We start from the raw sequence: 17,376 nt of genomic DNA, 5'->3' as shown, positions 1-17,376 counted from the left end.
ACAGCATATAGAAAAAGAGAGAACATGTATCAAGTAGACAGACTTGCATACATGGAAACCATTTATCAGGTAAGGCCAAATGAGGCCTCAATAACTTATCCTTAGTATTGGGGTATTTAGTACCTCTTATAAAGAGGTTGCTCCTAATTTCCGGGCTGCCACACTCTTATAATATTACTGGCAGCCCGGGGCCCGTAGTGCGGCTTTTGTGTAGCTGAGATTGTGCCACGTGTCCATTTTACTCTTACGATATGCCTTAACGATTGCGTTGGCTTGTCAACGGCTCCAAAGTAACAGTGTAAGCGTTAGTGGATTCTCATTAAGCCTTAGTGATTTTGCACTAAGCCTAAAGGTTTTTTCACTAAGCCTTAGTGTGTCGGCCTAAGCCTTAGTGCTTTTTCCCTAAGCCTTAAGCGACAATGATGGGCGGGATAATTTGAAATTTGAATTCTTGGTTTCTGTGCCACTAGCCGTTAGTGCTTTTCACTAAGCCTTAAGAGGGAATATTCCATGAACATTCCCCGACAAGACACTGTTTGCTAATCCTTAACGCTTTTTCACTAAGCCTTAACGATTTTGCACTAAGCCTTAGTGCTTTTTCACTAAGCTTTAGACAACAGTATGTCGGCAGAAAATGTGTGGCTGAGATTGTGTCACGTCATCATTCACTGTTCCATTAAGCCTTATTGTTCCAGTAAGCCTTAGTGCTTTTGCACTAAGCCTTAGAGTGTCGGTACCAAGTCTTAAGACATTTTCACTAAGCGTTAGTGTGTCGGCACTAAGCCTTAAGGCATTTTCACTAAGTGTTAGTGTGTCGGCACAGGCTTTAAGCGACGGTACTTTGGCGTGTTCTCCACGCTGGACCACTGTTACACTAAGCGACAGTACTTTGGCTGTGGTTATGGCCTTGGTACTAGTGGTTGTGGTATCAGTTCAACTGCAATAGAATAAAGAACAGTTGTATAAGAAACAGACAATATAAATAATAAAAGGAAAGAATGAAATGAACAAGCTTAGTCCCTTTGGTGGCGGAACAGCATATAGAAAAAGAGAGAACATGTATCAACTAGACAGACTTGCATACAAGGAAACCATTTATCAGGTAAGGCCATGAGCAAAATCCTAAATTCCAAGTTGATATATTGAGATGATTTTCCAAACAAATAGCATATACAGAACTCGGTTAGCATATATAGCCTAAGTCAACCATCAGGGCAATGTACAAAATATAATGTAACCTCATATACCAGATGTGAAACATCGAAGAATGAAATAGTATACTCATCTACATAATTTCAAATTAAACAACAAAAACTGTGGTGGGAAGTAATCTAAGATTCACTGCCAAGGTCTTACAAGGGGTCGGTCCATGAAGGTGAATGAGGGGATGTTACAAAGTCCACTTAAAAAGGAAAATCTAATAGCGCTATGAAATAAAAGATCCTCAAAAAACACCAAATTAACAACATTGTTTGGTTATTAGTCCCTAAGAAGGTAAAAATGCAAACAAAACATTATATATCCCAAATTGGGAGCACTAAAGAGCATATGTAAAGCATATACACACATCATCATTCATCAAAGAGATGATATATCAACACTTCCCACTTCGACATCCATATAAGCACCAAAAGAAGTAAATAAATGTTTGGAAGTTATTGTTGGCATACTGCCAATAACTTGTACAGATTGAGAACCAGGGGCGGATCTAGACCACTTTTGTGGGTTCCCAGGAACCCATTCGGTTTGGAAAAAATGGAAAAAAAAATAGTGAGAACCTCGTATTGTTTAGAAAAAATAGTGAAAATTAGTGAGAATCTACCAAAAGGAACCCAGTGAAAAAAGTTCTTAGATCCGCCATTGTTGAGCACACAGTTCCAATGCACAACCACATCACTCAAATTACCATCCTTCCTTCCTTCCTTGTTACACAAGCCATAAACATCATACAAATAACCAACAACACAAGCCATAAATCAATCATCAACATCATATGTCCTTAAGAGGTATATAGGTCCAGACAACTGATACCAAACAAAAACACAACATCATCCACATAATTTATAACTGAAGCAACAAGTGGCTCTACAAAACCAAACTGCATATGGAAATTCACATCCAAAATCCATACAACATACAATCTGAATCTACTTTCCTTGTAACAACACACAAACTCTAATCTAGTTTTATTAGAAAATCACTAAACCCACAATGGGAAAACAAAACACCTTTTTTATATAAAGATACAGGAACTTCACATCATGCTAGCATAATTAGTATCAAAAGTAGAACAAACATGCCAAAGATATCACCAAAATGCACAAGAAACATATCTTTCCCAATCGAGCAATAATAGCGAAAACGGAAGCACGAACAAGACCTGAAGCAACAAGTTCGGCTGCGCAAGATAATCCATACATGACAACACTGTCAACCGAAAGCTTGACGAGAAGAGGGTGAGTTTTGAAAGGGAAACCAGGTTGGCCCTGAGCCTTTATTTCTGCAAGAACAAGGAGAAGAGTGATGAGAAAGCCCAGTGTTGAATGCGGCATGACCACACCTTCTTCCACAAAAGCTATTCGCGGATAATAGTGATCCCAGAGGTGGCGGAGAGGCGTTGCTACAATTGCTGCTAGAGTAAGGATGCGGTCAACGCATCCGCACAAAATCAAAGAGGCGCCAGTGAAGAAGTTGACAAGTTTGGTTTTAGGGGGTGGGTCGGTGACAGAGACATCAATGGTGGACTGAAACATCTTGTTTCCTAATTGGGGATGATTTGTTAAATGGAGCCTGAGATAGAAAGGTAGATTTTATGTTATGAGAGGAACCAAAGGGTAACTGGAATCCCCTTATATATATACACGGGGTGATGGGGATATATATTCCAAAGAGGTGCTAATACACTAATCACAAATAACTTGAACAGTAAACGCTTACTGCAAAATCGTTAAGGCTTAGGCAAAAAGCACTATCGCTTAGTGCACACTAATCGAGAATTCAAATTTCAAATACGTTAAGGCTTAGTGTAAAAGCATTAAAGCTTAGTGAAAAAGTGCTAAGGCTTAGTGAAAAAGTGCTAAGGCTTAGTGCCAGGGACAAAACTGCAATTTCAAAAACTTTAAGGCTTAGTGCAAAATCGTTAAGCCTTAGTGAAAAAACACTAAGGCTTAGTGCAAAATCGTTAAGGCTTAGTGACACAGTAACTTGTCGACTCACGCGCTTTCGCTAAGGCTTAGTGAAAAAGCACTAAGGCCTGTGCCGACACTCTAAGGCTTAGTGCCGACACACTAAGGCTTGGGCCGACACACTAAGGCTTAGTGAAACAGCCTTAAGGCTTAGTGCAAAAGCACTAAGGTTTAGTGCAAGAGCACTAAAGCTTAATGGAATAGTGAACCTTCTAGAAGGTTTTCCTTAATGCTTAGTCCAAAATCGTTAAGGCTTAGTGAAAAAGTGCTAAGGCTTAGTGCCAGGGACTAAATTGCAATTTCAAAAACTTTAAGGCTTAGTGAAAAAGCACTAACGGCTAGTGGCATAGTAAATCCACGCGCCCACGCGCCCACACGCTCATTAAGGCTTAATCCAGAAATAAAGGCTTAGTAGAACAGTAAATGCTGACGTGGCACAATCTTAGTCGTCCGATCGTGTCCTAGCGGACCCACACGTTGCTAGTAATTTTATAAGAGTGTGGCAGCGCTTAAGGACTCGCCCCTCGTCTATATAAGGGCATCTATATACCCCAATAATAGGATATAAAGATTTTGAGAATTGGGTTCACTCCCAAAATCCTCTCTCGGAGGCGAAGCCATGGCGATTTCAAAACTCCAGCGATAATCTTCATCTATCATTGTTCTGAAGACGATGATCGACAACAACGATGATCGTATACGAAGACGACAACACAGAGACAATGATGCTGACTCGAGAAGAAACCTGCAACTCACCAACAACGAAACTAGGGTTTACTCTACAGAAGAAGAAACCTGCAACTCATTGGAAGAAGAAACTACTTGCAGATGCCGCTAAAGGAATTAGATTCAGACCGGCTTTTCCGGAATAGTTAGAACATGATGATCGGAAACAGCATACTGTAATTGCATTTCACTATCTGAATTCAAAAAATCTACTGTTATTTGCATTGTGATTACATGTCTGTACAAATGTCCCAGTAACTGAAGAACACATTGAAGATGAAACCACCGAATTAATTAATTAATTAATTAATTAATTTTAATAAAGATAATTAACTGCTTGATCACAAAATCAACATCATCATCTGCAAAATGCAGGTTTGCAGACAGACCAAAACTGCAAGTCATTAGACTTGCAGAAGGACCAAAAAGGATTAAGTTACAGTTAACTGTGGTTAATGATCCGCTGCGCGGACGATTAAGGTAAAGGTATCGAGTGAACGTGATTAAAGAGCTTAGTCTCAGCGTCATTAAGGGTAATCCTAAACCACAAATAAGTAAAACATGACATTAAGGACACTTGCAGACAGACGAAACATTGTTTTGACCCACTTGCAGACAGATCAAACTATCTGCAGCAAAACTTGCAAACAAGCCAAACACTATTTTGACCCACTTCAACAGTGTAGAAGTCCAGGAGTACAAACACACTAAACTATAATATTCAAAGTAAAACACGACGTTAATCACAGATTAACTTAATAATTAATAATATTATATTATTAATTACACAACTAGAACACAACCAGTCTACAGGATGAGTGAGGACACGATCTTCCTTTTCATCTTCTCCATTTACAAACATCCTGAAAATGAGAAGAAATAAACTAAGTATCAGAACATAATTAGACTAATCATCTACACCAAATGAAGCCACTGTACGTTAATCATGATTAACTTCATACATGGTAGATATCACTACAAAACATTCAACATTGTTTCAATAAGTAAAAATAAAATAAATTTATTGATTAAGTATGGACAGCAGGATATATTAACATAATTTAATTAAAAAACAATTCAAAATTTAGCGACGAAAAGAATTCAAATTTTAGCGACGAAAACCATTAAGTATTAACTCAGAACTTAAAGCCTTACACAGAATTCAAATTTTTGTAGTGAACGGCTGAGTTATTTGTGATTAGTACTTAAAGCCTTAAACAGATGACTATCGTGCACTTCTGTGTAAATTAATTAATTAGTAAATTAATTAAGCGATATGTTTTATTACTTAATTAGTAAATTAACTAATTAGTACTTTGTGGAATACTTAACTAGTTATCAAAAATTTGATATCGCTTCTGTAGGCAAATAACTCAAATCACGCGCTTACTCAAATTTAAATTTGATCACGCGCTTTCTCTAAGCCTTAGCTCAGTAGCCTGCAGACACTAATGACACAGTTAATCGAAGAGAACAGTGTTGGTGATTACCTTTGAGGATAATTACTTAACAATAACCACTTTGCAAACAGCAACAACTTCAATAGACTAAACCCAGAAATTAATGTTAAATTACTTAAGTAATTATTCATTGTTAATAACATATATTAATTAACATGTTAAATATGACTAATGAGCCTAGTAAACACTCGTAATTAATAAATTAATTACTTAATTAAAGTAACTCAGCAGATATAATTAAAAAAACCAATTCAAAATTTAGCGACGAAAACCGCCACAAAAAATCTGACCGGAAAGCAACCGGAAAATTCAAATTTCTGGCCGGAAAAGTACAGGGACTAAAAATGACAATTCTTCAAACTTGAAGGACAAACAGTGCAATTAAAAATACTTAACCATGGTTAAACACTGTCGCTTAAGGCTTGGAGGATCGTAAATTCACTGTCGCATAAGGCTTAGAGAAAAAGTACTATCGCTTAGTGAAAAATCACTATTACTTAGTGAAAAAGCACTATCGCTTAGTGTAACAGTGGTCCAGCGTGGAGAACACGCCAAAGTACTTGTGACAACCGGTGATTTACGGCTCTTAATTACGTGGTTAATAGGCGATTAACGCGATAATAAATAGTGTTTACAGCGCAAATTAACTTAAGTAGGCCTTTGGAGTGCCTAGGAACGCCTATCCGACTTTACAGTGCGCGAACGGTGGTTTACAAAGAAACCTGCGAAACGTTAAACGGCAACGGAATGAAACCGAACAGGATACTAACAACGCTGACAAATATTTAAATTTTTATGATATATTTTAGCTTCGTAGTTAAATTTTAGTGACTACAGTCGAAACCGGATCGAAGAACGGATTAAAAACGGCAACCATACAATTTTTCGCAATTATTACCGTAATCACTAATCAATGAACGGGCGTGCAAACAACGACTACCGACCATATTTCTGTGTATTTTAATTTTTGACGTTAAACGGAGTTCAGGATTTGACAACGGGTCTCGTAGAAATTACGGGCCACTTACACGTGAGATTGAGATGTGCTTGTGGGCTCTGGGCCCAAGCCCAAAACCCACAAGCCTAAACCTGCACATAATATATATATTAGATTTTCCTTAAAAATTTTAGCAAAATCTAAACAAAATCTGTGCAAAATCTTCCATAATCTCTATAAAATATATATAATAGATTTTTGTCTCTAATTGTGAAACACACAAGATCTATAAGATCTCTATTATCTCTATAAATAAGGGGTCCATATGCAAACAATGAACACTCACACAAAAAAAGGGGTTACCCCTCTGCCTTATCCTCCCTCCCATTTTCTCTACTAATCCAAACACATACCCACCTGCCTTCTCTCTTTCACTCTCGATAACATACACAAACAAACAAATATATACACACAGACAAAGCTCACACCCACATGAGCTCTCTCTCTCTCTCTCTCTCTCTCTCTCTCTCTCTCACTCTCTCTCTCTTGACATATTACCGGCAACCGGCGTCGGAGGTCCGACCGAACTCCGGCGCCACCACTCCTGTCGGCAAGCATTCACACCGCCCCTTTCTCGCTGACGTTTGACCGGTGGAAACATCAACCGACCGCCGGTCGGTTTAGTTATCCGGAGGTCTTTGCTTTTGACCGGCGGGTTAATGATGTTGATGATGATTATTATCACCGCAGCGGCGGTTAGAGATCTTGACGGTAATGAGTACGCTCAGAACCGAGTGGAGGACCGACCAACGGCTAGAAGCCGTTTGATTTCCAGCGAAGAACCGCCGATCGGCGACGGCGATGGTGCTGGTTCTCCGACGAAAGCTTCGGTAAACCCCCTCCCCGTTTCTATTTTCATCTCCTTTCTGTTTTGTGACTGATGACGATGTGGATTGTGGTAGCCGGCACCGACAGGACGGCGGAGCCGTCGGGTTACCGGCCGACGGTAAGGCAGCAGCGGTGGTATATCTCGGGCTTCGGTCCAGTGATAGTTCAGTTTCATGGCTGGTTCGAGTGACACAACAGGAAATTCGGGTGTTTGGTTCGAGTTGTTTTGGAACAGTTTGGTCCGGGTCGTGGTTCGAGCACATCTGAAGGTGCGGGTTCGAATTCAAGATTATTTTCGTTTGAATTTTCATCTCGGTTCAGGTTCGAGTGAAGGTGTTACAAATTCGAGTTATGTTTGTTTCGGTCGGACGGTTCGGTTCGTGGTTCGGGTTGACTCGGTCAAACCGAGTCAACTCGGTCAACTCAGACCCGGTCAACTCAGTCAACGTTCCAACATGAAGATTCGGTAAAGGATTTAGAATGAACAATATTTACGTTAATTCGGATACTATTTCCGACAATAAAGATAGTTGTTATATTTATTCTAAACTTTGAAATTTCGACAACCATTTCATAAAAATAAATATAGTTATGTATTTATTTTTCAAGCGCATCAACTCAACGATGCTTTTACAAATAAATATAGTTTATACATCAAATAAAACAAAGCGAAGGCTATTTTGTAAACTTGAATATAGTTTACATATTATTTCAAATACCAAACGACACGAATTCGTTTTATAAAATAAATATAGTTTATATATTTTCAATAACGTACAAAATGAATCCTTTTGTAAATAAATATAACTATATATTTATTTCCAACACAAACATGCCAAATTGTTTTATAAAATAAATATAGGCATATTTATTTTCAAACACGACAACTCGGCGATCCTTATACAAAATAAATACAACTTTTCATATTTATTTTATACGCCTAAACAGAATATACATATGTTTTGACAAATATATACAAGACGAAATATATATAATACAAGTTTATTATATACTTTCGTACGAATATTCCTACATACACAAACGACTTCTTTGGGCGACAAAGTTTAACTTAGTCATTTTCATTAAGTTAACAACAAACCGTCGAATCGTTCGGTTAATAATTCGGTAGATCTCGGTGACACGTAGTTTAGTCACTGCGTTTGTTTAGAAACTTATAAGATATTCCGTGTTAAGAATATTGTAGAATGCACGCTAGCAAATCAAGTCTTGGAAACGACATCACAAAGTCGAATATAGCTAGCTTTGCACAGGAATATTCAGGTGAGTTCATAACCCCCACTTTTTACTGTTTTACATTTTTATAAATGTTTTCGGGGGTGAAAAGACATGCACGTTTTTCAGAAACATACAAAGTTTTCGATAAACAAAGACTGCATATTTTTAGACAAATCACGTTGTGCAAGAACATACAAAGCTTTTGAACGAACAAAAACTCATATTTCTAAATCATATTACGAATGGATTTCGAGGAACTCAAATGGTTTACGAATGAATTATACTAAATATACCGTTTTTTTACAAAACAAATGCGTATTATCGAAATGTGAATGATTTTCATGACTAGGGATGGTTCGTCGGGTGATAATATAGAGAGACTGGGGAGTTGGCCTTAGAGGCTGGGGAGGTTCAGCCTTAGAGGCTGGGAGGTTCAGTCTTAGAGACTGGGGAGGTTTAGCCTTAGAGGCTGGGGTAAAACACATGTTACAATTATTTCAGACATTTTATACATGGTATGATTAGCTTAAGGAGGGTATACTACTTAGATCATGTGAGTGGGTAGGCGGATACTTAAGGCCATTAATCCTCGTTGTAGGACTATTGGCTTTGCAACCCAGTGGTGATCTCTTTTTTCCTTATTGCTACATACCAGGGACATACATACTTACAGAAATACTTGATTTACGCAAATTAAATACCATGTTTTATATAGATTCAAAGCATAGGATTATGAGTCAAAGTCAGGGTGGGCATTGACGGTTATACATACTTTACAAATACAAGAGTTTACAAATACATGGTTTTACGAACATAATGCGTTGCAAATACAAAGTTTCTATATAACTTGACAAGAAAATGATTTTTAAATTCGTTTTCTCAATATATTTCACAAACCGGTTATTCAAAAGATTTATTTCAAATCTTTTACAAACAAACTATGAACTCGCTCAACTTTATGTTGACTTTTTCGCATGTTTCTTTCTCATGTTACTTTCTCAAAATTATGGAACGTTTGGAATAGGAGAACCATTGGAGATTCGAGTACTTAGTGGCATTCATTGTCTAAAAGACTTAGCTTATTTGCTTCCGCTGTGCAATGAAGATACCAGTCCAGTCACGCCGGGGTGTGACAGATTGGTATCAAAGCTATAGGTTACAGCGAATAAGGTTTTCTGTAGGAATACCTAGGCTCTAACCTCACTTTTCTCTAGGACTGAGAAGACTTTGTATACGTGCAGAACGCCTAAGACTCGAATATGGTCTCCAACCGTTACCGAAAAACAAACAGTCAAAATCTTGTTTTCAACCATACGCTATTGTGGTGTTTCACACATGGTGCATAAAACTGTCACATACAGTACACAACACTCTGAGAGTTTAGGAAACATGCATTTAAGACCTTCGGAAACTTATGTTGAAGTTCATTAAAGGTTATCACGTAGGAACCGCGAATATTAACTCGGGCACACACTATTATCCATATTGTCTATGATATTTTAACTTCCCGAGCAGGCAGCTTACGCATAATGAAACGCTAGTGCATGAGAATACATGGAACTTAAATTTTACGTCAACGGATGTCGGGGTACATCACATTCTACGCGGAACAAAATGCTAGTGCATAGGTATATGCGAAAGCCAATATGTACGTCAACGGAGGTTGAAGTACGTCACATACGACTATCGAGGCGAGGCCTTTGAAAAGACACGAGGGCGCAATTCAACGACGACACTAGATTCCTGTCAGCAGGAGAACTATCGATCAGGAAGCGGCGGCTTGGCACGCGATCCTGCAACGACACGAATCATGCTAGGGTGAAGACGCATGCCTTGGTATTCCCCCTATCTTATTAACGACAAATACGCTATGTTCGACATTCCATGGTAATGTCACCTAACAACCGGAAATCACATGCAACCCCAGGTAAAGTTCTCAAGTTTCTTTTATTGAAATTTCGAATTTCACACTTACTGAGTAGATTTTCGTATCTCTCTCCTCTTAATGGTCATTGCATCACAATAACTTCTTACACTATAGCAAACACTCATTTCTTCATTTCTTGAAAATTTATATGTTACGCGTGCATCGTTTGTTACGCATGTGGTTTCGTTTCGAATAAGCGTTTCATCAAAATTCAAACATTGTTTCGCTAAACCTAATTATTGATTTGTGATTCGAATGACCCACATTATTGTGATTGTTGGCTCCTTTGTTATCAAGTCAACACATTTTCTTGAATATTTCTCTTCTTTTCAAGTTACATACATGGTTTTTCGTTATGACCATGCCGAAAGTTTTCTTGTCGATACATATATTTATTGTCAGAGTGCGCCAAGACCAAGTTCAATTGTCTGAACTTGTTCATTACACATATTTAATTCAAGACACCATATGATGTATTGGAAAACAACATATTCAAATTCGTATTAACAAGCATTTCATTTGTTCCGAGTCGTTGTAGACTTGTTTGGTCTACGACTCCATTAAGTTGTTTGTTGATGCCGACACCATGTGATGGTGATTTTCACTATTTTGAAGCTTGCCTTAATCTCGTTTACACATCATATTCATGGATTTAAATATGTATTCATTGATTTGTTTTTTTTTAAATCCACTTCGATTTATTATGTCAAAGCGGTCTTGATACAACAGTGTGTTAAGACAGTGGTACACAAATTCATTTTTATATTCCTGTGTACCTTCTAACGGTTCTTTCAACATCGATCGAATGTTTTGGGATATTCATTGCTTCTTCGTCTTCGATCAAAAACATTATTTCTTTGATGTTCCATATTCAATTGAAAATTCTATGATGTCATTTGAAACAAACTTTCAGATTCACTTTATTGCCCTTTCATTTGATGGCAAGACACATGTGATACTTGTTCGATCACCCCTATTATTGAATTGTTTCATTCATTGCGACACCTTGTGGAGTCAGTATGACTTGCAGCTTGTGCTGATCACGATCGAGCGTTTCATGCAAACTATTACATTTGAGATTGTTGATTCTAAGTTCATCCAGTGGATATTATTGCTTCTAGAACTCATTTACATGTTGTAAACATTCATATGGAATTCGATTGGTCGGAGTTCCTGATCATTGCTGGATCCCTGTTAACTAAGTCACATTAGTAATTGTACCTATGCGACTTGTTTCCTTTGACATCAATTTTTGAAACACATTTCTTTTAAACCGTTGGGTTCTTATTGTTGAGGAATGTCATTAAATTCACATGATTCGAATGAGTCTTGTTTCGATTACGCGGTCATTCACTTTGTTATTATTCAGACTTACCTGCGAACAACACAATTATGAGGAGATAACATAGTCTAAATATCGAAGACGAAATTTCTGTAACAGGGGGAGAATGTGACAACCGGTGATTTACGGCTCTTAATTACGTGGTTAACAGGCGTTTAACGTGATAATACATATTGTTTACAGCGCAAATTAACTTAAGTAGGCCTTGGGAGTGCCTAGGAACGCATATCCGACTTTACAGTGCGCGAACGGTGGTTTACAAAGAAACCTGCGAAACGTCAAACGGCAACGTAATGAAACCGAACAGGATACTAACAACACCGACAAATATTAAATTTTTAAGATATATTTTAGCTTCGTAGTTAAATTTTAGTGACTACAGTCAAAACCGGATCGAAGAACGGATTAAAAACGACAACGATACAATTTTTCGCAATTATTACCGTAATCGACGAACGGGCGTGCAAACAACGACTACCGACCGTTTTTTGTGTATTTTAATTTTTGACGTTAAACGGAGTTCAGGATTTGACAACGGGTCTCATAGAAATTACGGACCACTTACACGTGAGATGTGCTTGTGGCCCTGGGCCCAAGCCCAAAACCCACAAGCCTAAACCTGCACATAATATATTAGATTTCTCCTTAAAAATCTTAGAAAAATCTAAACAAAATCTGTGCAAAATCTTCCATAATCTCTATAAAATCTATATAATACTTTTTTGTCTCTAATTGTGAAACACTCAAGATCTATAAGATCTCTATTCTCTATAAATAAGGGGTCCATATGCAAACAATGAACACTCACACAAAAAAAGGGGTTACCCCTCTGCCTTATCCTCCCTCCCATTTTCTCTACTAATCCAAACACATACCCACCTGCCTTCTCTCTTTCACTCTCGATAACATACACAAACAAACAAATATATACACACAGACAAAACTCACACCCACATGAGCTCTCTCTCTCTCGACATATTACCGGCAACCGGAGTCGGAGGTCTGACCGAACTCCGGCGCCACCACTCCCGTCGGCAAGCATTCACACCCCCTTTCTCTGTGACGTTTGACCGGTGGAAACATCAGCCGACCGCCGGTCGGTTCAGTTATCCGGAGGTCTTTGCTTTTGACCGGCGGGTTAATGATGTTGATGATGATTATAATCACTGCAGCGGCTGTTAGAGATCTTGACGGTAATGAGTACGCTCAGAACCGAGTGGAGGACCAACGGCTAGAAGCCGTTTGATTTCCGGTGAAGAACCGCCGATCGGCGGCGGCGATGATGCTGGTTCTCCGACGAAAGCTCCGGTAAACCCCCTCCCCGTTTCTATTTTCATCTCCTTTTTGTTTTGTGACTGATGACGATGTGGATTGTGGTGGTCGGCACCGACAGGACGGCGGAGCCGTCGGGTTACCGGCCGACGATAAGGCAGCAGCGGTGGTATATCTCGGGCTTCGGTCCAGTGATGGTTCAGCTTCATGGTTGGTTCGAGTGACACAACAGGAAAGTCGGGTGTTTGGTTAGAGTTGTTTTTGAACGGTTTGGTCCGGGTCGTGGTTCGAGCACATCTGAAGGTACGGGTTCGGATTCAAGATTATTTTCGTTTGAATTTTCATCTCGGTTCAGGTTCGAGTGAACGTGTTATAGATTCGAGTTATGTTTGTTTCGGTCGGACGGTTCGGTTCGTGGTTCGGGTTGACTCGGTCAAACCGAGTCAACTCAGTCAACTCAGACCCGGTCAACTCAGTCAACGTTCCAACATGAAGATTCGGTAAAGGATTTAGAATGAACAATATTTACGTTAATTATTCCCTATGTTTAGTACGTGATGCCGAGCTCGAACCAATTCAGAATAGTGGTTAATTTACATTTTGTCGTTTTTACGAAGTTTACACATATTGATATTGACTATTGTTGAATTTTGAAAATTATAACGACAACTTGTGTTGTCGGGGCATCCAAAAACAGAGGAAACTCTGCCCGTTTTTCGAGAAAATCCGTAAAAACAAACGTGTTTTATAAATAAAACGAACCATTGTAATCAAGTGATTTTTTTAAAAAACAAATACATGTGCAACAGTACTTTCGACAACACTTTTACAACATACAAAAACGGCGATTCGGATACTATTTCCGACAATAAAGATAGTTGTTATATTTATTCTAAACTTTGAAATTTCGACAACCATTTCGTAGAAATAAATATAGTTATGTATTTATTTTTCAAGCGCAACAACTCAATGATGCTTTTACAAATAAATATAGTTTATACATCAAACAAAGCGAAGGCTATTTTGTAAACTTGAATATAGTTTACATATTATTTCAAATACCAAATGACACGAATTCCTTTTATAAAATAAATATAGTTTATATATTTTCAATAACGTACAAAATGAATCCTTTTGTAAATAAATATAACTATATATTTATTTCCAACACAAACAGGCCGAATTCTTTTATAAAATAAATATAGCCATATTTATTTTCAAACACAACAACTCGGCGATCCTTATACAAAATAAATATAACTTTTCATATTTATTTTATACGCCTAAACGGCATATACATATGTTTTGACAAATATATACAAGACGCAATATATATAATAGAAGTTTATTATATACTTTGGTACGAATATTCCTACATACACAAACGACTTCTTTGGGCGACAAAGTTTAACTTAGTCATTTTCATTAAGTTAACAACAAACCGTCGAATCGTTCGGTCAACGATTCGGTAGAGCTTAGGGACACGTAGTTTAGTTACTGCGTTTGTTTAGAAACTTATAAGATATTCCGTGTTAGGAATATTATAGAATGCACGCTAGCAAATCAAGTCTTGGAAACAACATCACAAAGTCGTATATAGCTAGCTTTGCACACGTTTTTCAGAAACATACAAAGTTTTCGATAAACAAAGACTGCATATTTTTAGACAAAGCACGTTGTGCAAGAACATACAAAGCTTTTGAACGAACAAAAACTCATATTTCTAAATCATATTACGAATGGATTTCGAGGAACTCAAATAGTTTACAAATGGATTATACTAAATATACCGGTTTTTACAAAACAAATGCGTATTATCGAAATGTGAATGATTTTCATGACTAGGGATGGTTTGTTGGGTGATAATATAGAGAGACTAGGGAGTTGGCCTTAGAGGCTGGGGAGGTTCAGCCTTAGAGGCTGGGGAGATTCAGTCTTAGAGACTGGGGAGATTCAGTCTTAGAGACTGGGGAGGTTCAACATTAGAGGCTGGGGTAAAATACATGTTACAATTATTTCAGACATTTTATACACGGTATGATTAGCTTAAGGAGGGTATACTACTTAGATCATGTGAGTGGGTAGGCGGATACTTAAGGCCATTAATCCTCCTTGTAGGACCGAGTGACATGAGTGATAGATCTATTTGGGTGTAGCGAGCCCCATCCATGAGTCCGCAAAATGAGCCATGTGGTGACTATGTCTTCCGGCCGGAAGCCCGGTACAAAGTCTGCTAGGTTTGAGTCTTCCTGCATCACTTCACATATACCATTGGCTTTGCAACCCAGTGGTGATCTCTTTTTTCCTTATTGCTACATACCAGGGACATACATACTTACAGAAATACTTGATTTACGCAAATTAAATACCATGTTTTATACAGATTCAAAGCATAGGATTATGAGGGTATGGAGTCAAAGTCAGGGTGGGCATTGACGGTTATACATACATTACAAATACAAGAGTTTACAAATACATGGTTTTACGAACATAATGCGTTGCAAATACAAAGTTTCTATATAACTTGACAAGAAAATGATTTTTAAATTCGTTTTCTCAATATATTTCACAAACCGGTTATTCAAAAGATTTATTTTAAATCTTTTACAAACAAACTATGAACTCGCTCAACTTTATGTTGACTTTTTCGCATGTTTCTTTCTCATGTTACTTTCTCAAAATTATGGAACGGTTGGAATAGGAGAACCATTGGAGATTCGACTACTTAGTGGCGTTCATTGTCTAAAAGACTTAGATTATTTGCTTCCGCTGTGCAATGAAGATACCAGTCCAGTCACGCCAGCTCTCTGATAATTTCGGGGTGTATAGTATTGTCACTTAAGGCCTGTGCCGACACACTAAGGCTTAGTGAAAATATTTTAAGGCTTAGTCCCAACACTCTAAGGCTTAGTGCAAAAGCACTAAGGCTTAGTGAAAAGCACAAACGGCTAGTGGCACAGAAACCAAGAATCCAAATTTCAAATTATCTCACCCATCACTGTCACTTAAGGCTTAGGGAAAAAGCACTAAGGCTTAGGCCGACACACTAAGGCTTAGTGAAAAACCCTTAAGGCTTAGTGCAAAAGCACTAAGGCTTAGTGCAAAAGCACTAAGGTTTAATGAGAATCCACTAAGGCTTACACTGTTACTTTGGAGCCGTTGACTAGTCAACGCAATCGTTAAGGCCTATCATAACAGTAAAATGGACACGTGGCACAATATCAACCACACAAAAGCCGCCCTACGGGCCCCAGGCTGCTAGTAATTTTATAAGAGTGTGGGAGCCCGAAAATTAGGAGCAACCTTTTTATTAGAGGTACTAAATACCCCAATACTAAGGATAAGTTATTGAGGCCTCATTTGGGTTCATTTCTCAGAATCACTTTCTCTCTCTACTTTCTCCCTCTAGAAATTCTCTCTCAAGCTCAGCCATGGCGATTTCAAATCTCCAGCGATAATCTTCATCGGAATGCCGTAAGAAGATCAAAACATGTACGTAATCATCCATATTCTTGATCTATCGATGCTCGATCACTCATCGATCACTAATTTCTGATGTTTTCTGTCTGCAGAAACCTAGCTCCGACGAATCGCCGTCGCTGCTCCGCCGTAGATCATCAGAATACCTTCAGAACTTTGATTACCGGCAAGTAATCTTCAATACCGTCGATTAATCGACGATTCTTCACAAATCTATTACAAATTTGTACTATTTTCTGTATCTGCAGAAAACCTAACTCCGTCGTATCGCCATCGCTGCTCTGCCGTAGATCATCGGAATAACATCAGAACGTCGATTACCGGTAAGTCAAAGTCGATTAATCGACGATTAATCAATAATACATTACTAATTTACGATATTTTCTGTATCTGCAGAAAACAGAGCTCCGTCGTTGTTCAGCCGTAGAAGAAGATCAAGTTATGCTGGACTTCTACAGATTCATCTGGAACAAGATCAAGCCAAGAAGTTTGGTAATTATCATGTTTAAGTTAATAAAAAACGAATTCAAAATTTAGCGACGAAAACCGTCACTAAAAGTCTCGACAGAATACTCGCCGAAAAATTCAAATCTGGCCGGAATCCTCACCGGAAAACACTGTTGCTTAAGACTTGGGGGAGCGTATATTCACTGTCGCATAAGGCTTAGTCCATAATCGCTAAGTCTTGGTTAAAAAGCACTAAGGCTTAGTGCACACTAAACGAGAATTCAAATTTCCAAATATCCCGCCCATCACTGTCGCTTAAAGTTTAGTGCAAAATCGTTAAGGCTTAGTGGTACTGTCGCCTAAGGCCTGTGCCCACACACTAACGCTTAGTGAAAAAGCACTAAGGCTTGTGGCGACACACTAACGCTTAGTGAAAAAGTCTTAAGGCTTGGTGCAAAATCACTAAGGCTTATTGG

The sequence above is a fragment of the Helianthus annuus genome, chromosome 13 (assembly GCF_002127325.2).
Source record: "Helianthus annuus cultivar XRQ/B chromosome 13, HanXRQr2.0-SUNRISE, whole genome shotgun sequence".
NCBI lineage: Eukaryota > Viridiplantae > Streptophyta > Magnoliopsida > Asterales > Asteraceae > Helianthus > Helianthus annuus.
This window is presented reverse-complemented; position numbering follows the sequence as displayed.